This window comes from Oryx dammah, unplaced genomic scaffold (assembly GCF_014754425.2).
Source record: "Oryx dammah isolate SB20612 unplaced genomic scaffold, SCBI_Odam_1.1 HiC_scaffold_23, whole genome shotgun sequence".
Lineage (NCBI taxonomy): Eukaryota > Metazoa > Chordata > Mammalia > Artiodactyla > Bovidae > Oryx > Oryx dammah.
The window spans coordinates 116,942,791-116,951,721 of NW_024070207.1; the positions used below are offsets into that span (position 1 = coordinate 116,942,791).

General features: G+C 44.4%; 1 pseudogene; it reads left to right on the plus strand.

Moving 5' to 3' along the window:
* Positions 1-241: 241 nt before the first annotated feature.
* On the plus strand, positions 242-989 carry LOC120881711 (annotated as a pseudogene).
* The last annotated feature ends 7,942 nt before the right edge of the window (positions 990-8,931 follow it).

Here is an 8,931-nt window from a genome sequence, read left to right on the forward strand (position 1 = left end):
ATCTATCAGTTGTTTTCCTTTTATGCTTAGTTCTTAGTGTGGTAGCTGTAATAATACCTGTCTCTGGGTCCAGTGGTATTCCAAGGAGCTGGACTTGAAATAGACTACTACTGGTAGTAGTCAAAGCCAAAAACTGCAGATTGGAGAAGAAAAGGGTGGGAATGGGGAGGGCAGAATGCCAGAGGAGGAGTGATAGGGATTATCAAGAAGGCAACAGGGGCCCTTCAGGTGGATAGAGGGTATGACTGCAAGTGGACTGAATGTCACTTTCACCAGACAGCTCCTTATGCATGGAAAGGATGTTGGCAGTATCTCAGAATGAACAGAGAATCAGTTAAGAAGATGTGTGGGAAGAGTAATGTATATATCAACATCTCCAAAGGGAATTGTGCTGAGAGAATTACCACTCTGGCTGGACCCACGAATGCCATCTTTAAAGCCTTTGCTACCATCATGGATGAACTGGAAGAGGACATCAGCACAGCTGCCAGCAAACCCCGGTCACCCTGAGCCTAGTGGTCCCTGCTAGTGGTGTGGCTCTCTCACTCGGAAAGGTGGTTTCGAGATCAACAAAATATGACAAGGGAGTACAGGGGTTCAGGACCAGGTGGCAGGGAATATGCCTCCCTACTCAAGTGACCAGGCCATTATAATCTCTGATGTAAGCCATCACTGAGTTTATCTGACAAGCCCTTCTGGTCATGTTGGAGTCACCCTGACTCCAAAGGCCATCCAGCTCTCTGGTCATCTTTGCAGTGATCAGGACACATAAGACACAGGCAATGATGGCATGGGCTTTCTTCATCCCTACTCCACTGCCCATCCATGTGCCTCAACCCTGGAGGCCTATAGAATTCAAGGATGCTACTTCACAACCACATTTGACCAAGCTTCCCCTGTTGGCAATGTGAAAATCTTGTTTTCCTCTGAGGCATGGCAACCCTGGATTCAGTGACATTGAATCCACTCTCCAGAGGTGTATCTACTGAGACTACTCATGGACTCATCATTTCAAGCATTTTCATTGACCTCTTATGGGTACCACCATACAAGGGGTAGCCATTCTCTTCTCCAGGGGATCTTCCCAACCCAGGGATAGAATTCAGTCTCCTGGACTGCAGGCAGATTCTTTACCATCTGAGCCACCAGGGAAGCCCACTACCACCACACAATGGGGCATTAGGGTGCCCAAATCAGTAAGAGTCATCAGACATGGGGCATAGTTCATCATTGCAAACTCAAAGGAAGGACCTACCATTAGGCCAGTGGCCATCATTGGATCTGCCGCCAGCATTAACCTGGTTCCGTATCTAGTTGTCCAACTGTCCTCAGAAATAGGTGGCACAGGGAGCTGCTAAGACCATGCAGATCCGTCTATAATCCTCTCTGGCTGTTCACCACTCTTGATCCATCTGTGTTGTTTCTGAACAGTCAGCATTTCCAGGTTTTAAATAGTCTGTAAGTTTCCATTTCTTTACACTTTACCATCCACTTGTGACTTTTAAATTATTCTAATTCCTTTCTCCATTCAGCTGTTAGAGCTGAGTTCCATATTTAGTTTTATAAGCTTCTCCCTGTTTTGTTTTATTTGAGGGTTTTATGGTCATGAATTTCTTCTTGTTTGTCACAGACCCAGAAGACTAGAATATTAATACAATGCAGCTTAGTCTATGAGGTCAGAAATTTCTCAAAAACTAATTAAAAGGTGGACTGGAAAAATTGTTAGCCAGATAAGGTTTTCCTCATGGTTGTCTTTGCTACTGTTTTGTAATCACAGGAAGCTTGAAATCTTGATAGATTCTTGCTCTGATTATCTTTTCGCTTTATCCTCCCGTGACAAAAGCTACAAGGACAAGAACATCACATTCTCTTGGTAGTGACTGTGGAGCAGCCTTTTGGAAGTCAAAGAACTGCCATTTATTCGTTTGCTCCTACCTGCTAAGCATTGTACTGAGCTGTGGACATACATCACGTAGTTGATTCTCTCCCCAATTCTGGAGGGAAGTGTTACTAGCCCTCTTTAATAAGCGGGGAAATGAAGATTCACTGAGGCAAAAGACCTTGAGCAAGGTCACACAAGTCAGCCAGCCAGTCAATGGCAAAGGCTGGATTTGAACTCCAGATTGAATCTCACCCAAGTTCATGGCTTTCCCACTGCAATGTGCTACCCTCTGGTCAGAGCAGGGGATTTGCCTAACTGGTTCTGTGAAATGGGAGAATAAAGTGACACCTTTGCTGCAGGATAAAGGATGAGGAAAAATCTTTCTATTTACTGTCTTGGTGTGGCTCACCCTAGAAGTGGGACTGAAGAGAGGAATGTGAGTACAAACTATTTCTTTGTGTGGTGATTCCAGGAAACAGTAGTAGAGGAAGTGAGATAGGAAGGTACAGCAGCCAAGAAAGGGAAGATTATCAAACACTGGGGGTCACTGGAGCACAGTCCTGCTGGGGAACTTCCAGAGGTTGCCTTGTACCCTAGAGTTAGCAGAATTCACCATGGCTCCAGTACAGGGCTGAGGCAGCTGTGTTTTTTAATCTGCCAACTCCCACCCATCATTAGATGAGGGCAGCCATGGAGGGATTAGTGCTCTGGCATTTGAGTTCCCCCTGAGGACATCCTGTTGGCCAAGCCTTGCAGGTGTTTGTAGTAAAGAGCCTTTGGTGTAGAGGTGGACACCCAGGGGATGTGGCAGAAAACCAATACTGTCTCCTCCACCCTCTGCTAATAAAACCCAATGCAAAAGACAAAGAAAAGCTCTGGTAAAGAAGAGAAGGCTATAGAAAAGGTTTAAATCCCTCCAAAGGCCTGTGCAATGTAATATTCCTGAGACATTCACAGTGGCACCTTCCACTCTAATTTGCCACACTCAGGAAGTGACACCCACCACACTATAGTTTAATAATTTAGCTATTATTCCAGAGTGATCCTATTAACAGCCCATTCATTTTCTCCCCAGCCGTTCAGCCATTGAAATTCACCCACTGCGTCTTGTGACTATTAGTGATACTCTGGGAAGTATTATTCAGGAGCATGTACCGAAAAAGATTTGACAAAGATTTCACATGCAACCTGATACGAAAGACATGATTTCCACATTGGACTGGGGAATGGGCTGGGCTGGGTTGAGTCTCAGACACTCTCTTATAGCTGAAGTTTTTCCAGCTCCCTTTCCCATTCACAAAATGGGGGGAGGGGTGGCCAGTCCAGGCGATGTTTAGAGATTTTAAAGACTGACTAAATAAAGGGGCTTTTTAATGCTAATTAACCCACTTAATCCCTTTCAGAGACTAGCATTTTCAATAGCTTTAAAACAGACGAAAAATGTAATAAATGGGGAGGGAGGGAGGAGCTGACTATTGAAGAAGGCGACGACTGATGTTAACTTGCACTGACTATGAAGGACTCTGATGCTGGGTAGGTTCAGAAAGCGCAAACACCTTACAGAAAACCAGTACAATACTGAAAAAATTTTCAGTTTCTGCCTCAATTTCTTGTTCAGCAATGTACAACCCATGTCCTGCCTTGGCCAAAGTTGCTACAATTTAGTTCATGTGCCCTTGTGAAAGTAGTTGTAACCCAAGGAATACAAGTAAAATTAGGCCGAAGTAAAATTAGTTATCAAAGCAGACACTCTTTTTAATCACCCCCCCCCGACTACACACACACACACACACACACACACACCCCTTCACACACATATCTTTCTGAAGACAACATTTTCTTTCTTCAAGATGAAATAATTTCTAAGGTGTTCTGATGCTTGGTCTGTACTTCAGCCTCAGGACTTTTTGTTATTAGGGTCAGCTAAATTGCTTGCTGATCCTAGCCCTAGTGATGGAATCAGGCTGACCAGGGTTAGGGTTCAGGTTGTGTCACTTAACTGGTCTTAGGTTTTTTTAACTTGTAAAATGGAGCCAATACTGGTATATTTCTTATCAGCTGTAGGAAAAATTCTGCTCCAAAGGAAAACAATACAGTCTCCATAGCAGGGAGGTCAAGTACCCTTTTCTGTAAAGGGCTAGGGAGTAAATACTTAAAGTTTTGTGGACTACCTGGTCACTGCTGCAACTACTCAGTTCTGCCACTGGAGCATGAAAGCAACCTCAGGAAATGCGCAAATGAATACATGTGGCTGTGTTCCAATAAAACCTTATTTACAACAGCAGGCAGTGGGCTGCACTGGCCTATGGGCAGCAGTCTCAGCACAGGTGTCTAGGTTTTACCATTCTAGTTTTTTGCTGCCACTGAGCCATTTTACAACTCTGTATTTGCAAAATCATTCTTGTCTATAGACATGCAAATTCTGTCCTTTAGAGGTGCTATTTGATGTGCCTCCAGCCCTGTGGCAAAGATCAAATTTGCCAGTATTTGCATATTCATTTCAACATTCCTGATCTATAAATGTGTCTGCTCTTGAACTGGTTGTACCATCCTACCAATTCCTTCATTAATGAGCAAAATATTTAATACTGTTAAAGAAAAGTTATTCTGACACCTGTTAAACTGATACAGAAGACTATATCATCACTATTGCAATAGGTGTCCAGACTATTATAACAGGGCAGAGAAATCAGGCTCAACTTGGAATACTGGCAAACACAGATGTGGATTTATAGCCAATGATCAGAGTGGAGTCAGTGGGTATAAAATTATCAATACCAACAGGAAACATCAAGCATACAAGGATTCTTGGTGAAGGCAGTTCAGGGTAATGAAATATCAAGGACAGAAGTTGAGGAATTTGATCAGGTATCAAGGGTGATCAGATGTCAGGAATGGGGTGATTCTCACTAACCTGATTTAGCAGGATTCTTGCTAAAACTGGGCTAGGCAAGCCAAAGACAAGGCCCAAAGAGATGAGGCCTAATCAAAAGGAGACCTCAGAGGAGCCTATTTCAAGTTTGGTCAAAGAGTTTCTGTCATGGTAAAGAAAAAACGTCATGACACTTCTTAAAGACAGCAAGGCAGATTTATCCAGGGGGATTACAACAATGAGGTTTTGTACAGGGAGAGAGATCAGACTCATCTCCGAAACCAGGACAAGTGAAGATTTATAGCCAAAGGTGGGGTGGGGGTGAGAGTGGGGGTCAGTAGATGGAAAACTACTAAGAGGAAACTGAGGGCTGAGGAAGATTCTGGCTAAGCAGACTTGACAGATTCTTGCTGAGGCAGGTCTGGGTGGTAAGATATCAAGGGTGAGGGGATGAGAAATGTGATCAGATATAAGAGCAGTGGGATTCAAATGGAGGATTGTGACTGAACTCAGTGAGATTCTCAAATAAAGAGACCAAGGACAGCGCCCGAAGCTAGGGCCTTGAGGATTTAGAGGAGCCTGACTGGAGTTAGGTTGAGGAGAGAGTCTTTGTCAGTCAACATGTGTTCATTTTATGTGTATGAAAGTCACGGATGAAGCTTTTGTGAAAATTCACCTTAAATTCAGCCAATATTTTTGAAGGAATTAACACAGCAACTGGCACATGGCGAACACTTAATAAAGCTGTTCTTGAGTTGTTATTGCTGGTTTGTTGTTATGATTAGATGAATGAGAATGCCAACAAGAAACAGAACTCAGCCCCAATGGTTCAAATGAAGAAATTCCAGTGAAGGGACTACTTTGTGGGAAGGTTAAGGGAACCAACAAGAGATGTCAAAGGCCAGAGACTATGACAAGGAGCCATTACCATGTACTGAGGGGACAAGGGGAGGAAATGGTGTCACTGGATTGCAGTGAGAGCTGGGACCATGGGCAAGGGGCCACTGGTCAGGATCTGTGGTCACAGAGGGACGCAATTCTTGCCAGAGATGGGGTGCTGAAACAGGGCAGGAGCAGGGAAGAAACATTTCAGTCTCTCTATCCTCTTGCTTTCTGATCTCCTGCTGGGCCCACTCCTTGGCTGAACTCCATCAGAAGGCAGCTGCCAGGGAACCTGGGTGATATAGTCTGCCTCCTGGGGCACAGAGGTAGGCAGACAAGGATGTAGGATACATCTTGGGGCGCGGGGTGAAGAATACCCAGCACAATTATTACTATTATTTTCTTATAATGTTCAAAACCCATAGAGTGTACACCGAGAATGAAACCTAATATAAACTATGGATTGTGAGTGATAATGATATATCAGTGTAAGCTTCTTAATTTTAACAAATGCCCCACTCTGGGGTGAGGGGGTGCTGCTGACAGTGGAGGCAAGAGTGCTCCTTGGAGGAAGCTTCGTGCAGAGGGGATCCAAAGTTCAAGGGCAGAGCAGAGGGCTATTAGGGTGCCAAGTTCAGAACCTCTCCAGCGATCTTAAGAAGGTCTGCCTGAAAGACCACCTCTCTCGCTTCTACCCCTGGCTACTCTTTCTCTTTGTGCATGTGTCAATTTAAAGGTTACTTCCCCCAGAGATGCCTTTCCTGACTCTCAATACAAATCAGGTTTCTCCCATTATTCTTGACCCTTTGTCTCGTTTTATCTTCAGAAAGCTTTTCACCAGGTAGGATTGCTTAGATATTTGCCAATCAGTTTATTGCTTGAGTTCCTCTCTACAGACTATAAGGTTCATGAGAACTGAAACACCACCTACCACTAATAACCCAGTGTTTAGAAGAGGCCCTGACACGGAGGTGATAATCAATAAATGTGTGTCTAGTAAGTGAATGCATGAATAAATCAATTAAGTCACTGAAATTAAATGAATGAAAACTAGTTGCCCCTTCTAACCTCACATAACAGCTTTCTCTACTTCCAGCCAGCCTATGGATATCAAGATGCCAGCGGGGTAGGAAAGGACAGGGAAATCAGGACAGATTTTAAAGATGGATATAAGGACCTGGGCTTGGCTTCTGAGTCAAGTGGGAAGGCACTGGAGGGGCTTGGATATCATCTGCCCCTCCTTCCACTTCACTGAGCACTCTCTCCCATCCCTAGGAGAGGTTCAACAGTAGGGACTCATAGTAGGCATTCAATCAATTTGTTGAATAAATGCATGAATGTATGTGTGCATGAATGAATAAAAACATGATTTCTGTCCCTAAAGAACTTATGAGTGTTGTAATAAGATACAATTCATATTCATGGAATTATTGGAGAATTCCAGGGATGGGAGAGGGTACAAGACACATGCCAGACTGCAACCAGATATTTGGTGGGAGAAACTCAGGAATCACATTTCTATATTTTGAATTGGTTCATTGTCTGTCTTGTCTCCACTGTTTCAATTAGAAACAGTTTTAGAGCAGAGCCCAAGTTTACGACTGATTCAGATCCCTGGGGCCCTAGCACAGAGCCCAGTGTCATGAGGTGTGCCAAAAATACTCTTCTGGTTCTCATGCTGCTTCAGCAGACTGGATTAATTTTTAGGGCAGTGCATGTCACATGCCAGCCCTCTAGACAGACCTTGGGGGATCCCTCTTGGGGAGTCACCCAACGTAGTTCCCTTCATGCTGTACAGCTAAAAGACAGCTCTGAGGGGTCTGGTTTTTTACCGCATTGTCCTAATTCTCCAGTCCCGAGGTAGGAGCAAGGGTTGTCGCTCTGGAGTCACTGGCTTTTCTTTCTGTACAAAGACTAGGCGTGGTGCTCCAGGGTTGCAGGAAAAGCACTGGACACTTACTGTCTGTGTGTCTACAGATGCATCATTTCATTTCTCTGGGCCTCAGTGTTTCTCATTTATAAAATTAGAGGGTGGAGAAGGGATAAGAGAATTCCTAAGATCCCTTCCTACTCTCCAAGGATTCTAATTCCTGATTTGACATGAGAAAGTGATTCCCTAAATGGCCGTAATCCATCTTCCAACTTCCAGAATGCTCCTAAGCCATGTATGTGCTGTATCTCTGGACCATTTCCAGAGATTTCAGATTTTGCTCATCTTAGAGACGCTCTTATTTCTAAAATGCCAGACCCTGATCTGTTTAGTAACTGGAGCTTATTTTTATTTTTTGGCATTGAGTTTCTGACATCTGGAACAACTTCCTGTCAGATCCCAGAAGGTTCCCTCCCAGAGTGTCTTCAACAGCAGCAAACAATTTACACCCACCCAGGACCCATCATGCCTAAGATGTCTTGGGGGCATCTTACTGCAATTAGGAGAAAATGAAACCAGGAGCTCAGACTGATGAAAACTGAGGTTGGAAACTAGTACTGAAATAGAAATCATTAGTGTAGTTAAAATGTAGCTGAAAGTGCCAATTCCTTTGAGGTAGCATGTTTGGGAGAGCAAGCAAAGAATGCCAAGTCATTGTGCCTGTAGTTCTGTGGACAGGACAAACTCAAGAACAACATTAAGCTTCTCCTTGTTGGTTAATCGGCCAGAGATTCTGATGAGCTGATAATACAGGAGAAGCCACTGAAACCTGGGCAGTGCCCTTAAACATCATTCTCTTCGAGCTCCAGTAATTGACTATTTTAGGTTGCATGTAATCAGGCGCAGACTCCTGAAAGGACGGAAGTGTGGTAGTTTACATAGGAAGTGATCCTAGAAAAGTACCTGTAGACGAATGGGGAAGTGAGATAGGGAAGGGAAGAAAGCCAATAAAGGGAGGATTACTGAGCAGGGTACCACTGTGGGTGCTAAAGAGCAGTCCTGCTGGGGAACTCTGGGAAACTGCAGAACACATCTTGGAGTGTGTCACCTGAGGGGCATGAAAACTGGGGTATTTACCCTCAACTCCAATCTGTCATTGGCTGAGGGCTATTCCTGGAGGCATCGTTGGCCTCCCCATGGAAGTAGCACAGAGAACCTTAAGAGGAAGAGCTATGAAGTAGGTATGAAGCTTGAAGTAGGATGCCTTCAGCATGGTAACTGCTGAGGGGATGTGAGTGGGGCCCTGTGAGCACCTGCCACCTTAACCCTGACCATAGTTCACACTGCTGGGTAGTCAGTGCACACAATGAGCCAGGTGTGGGGGGAAACCATAGCATCCTGGAGATGAGTACACCTTACTGATCT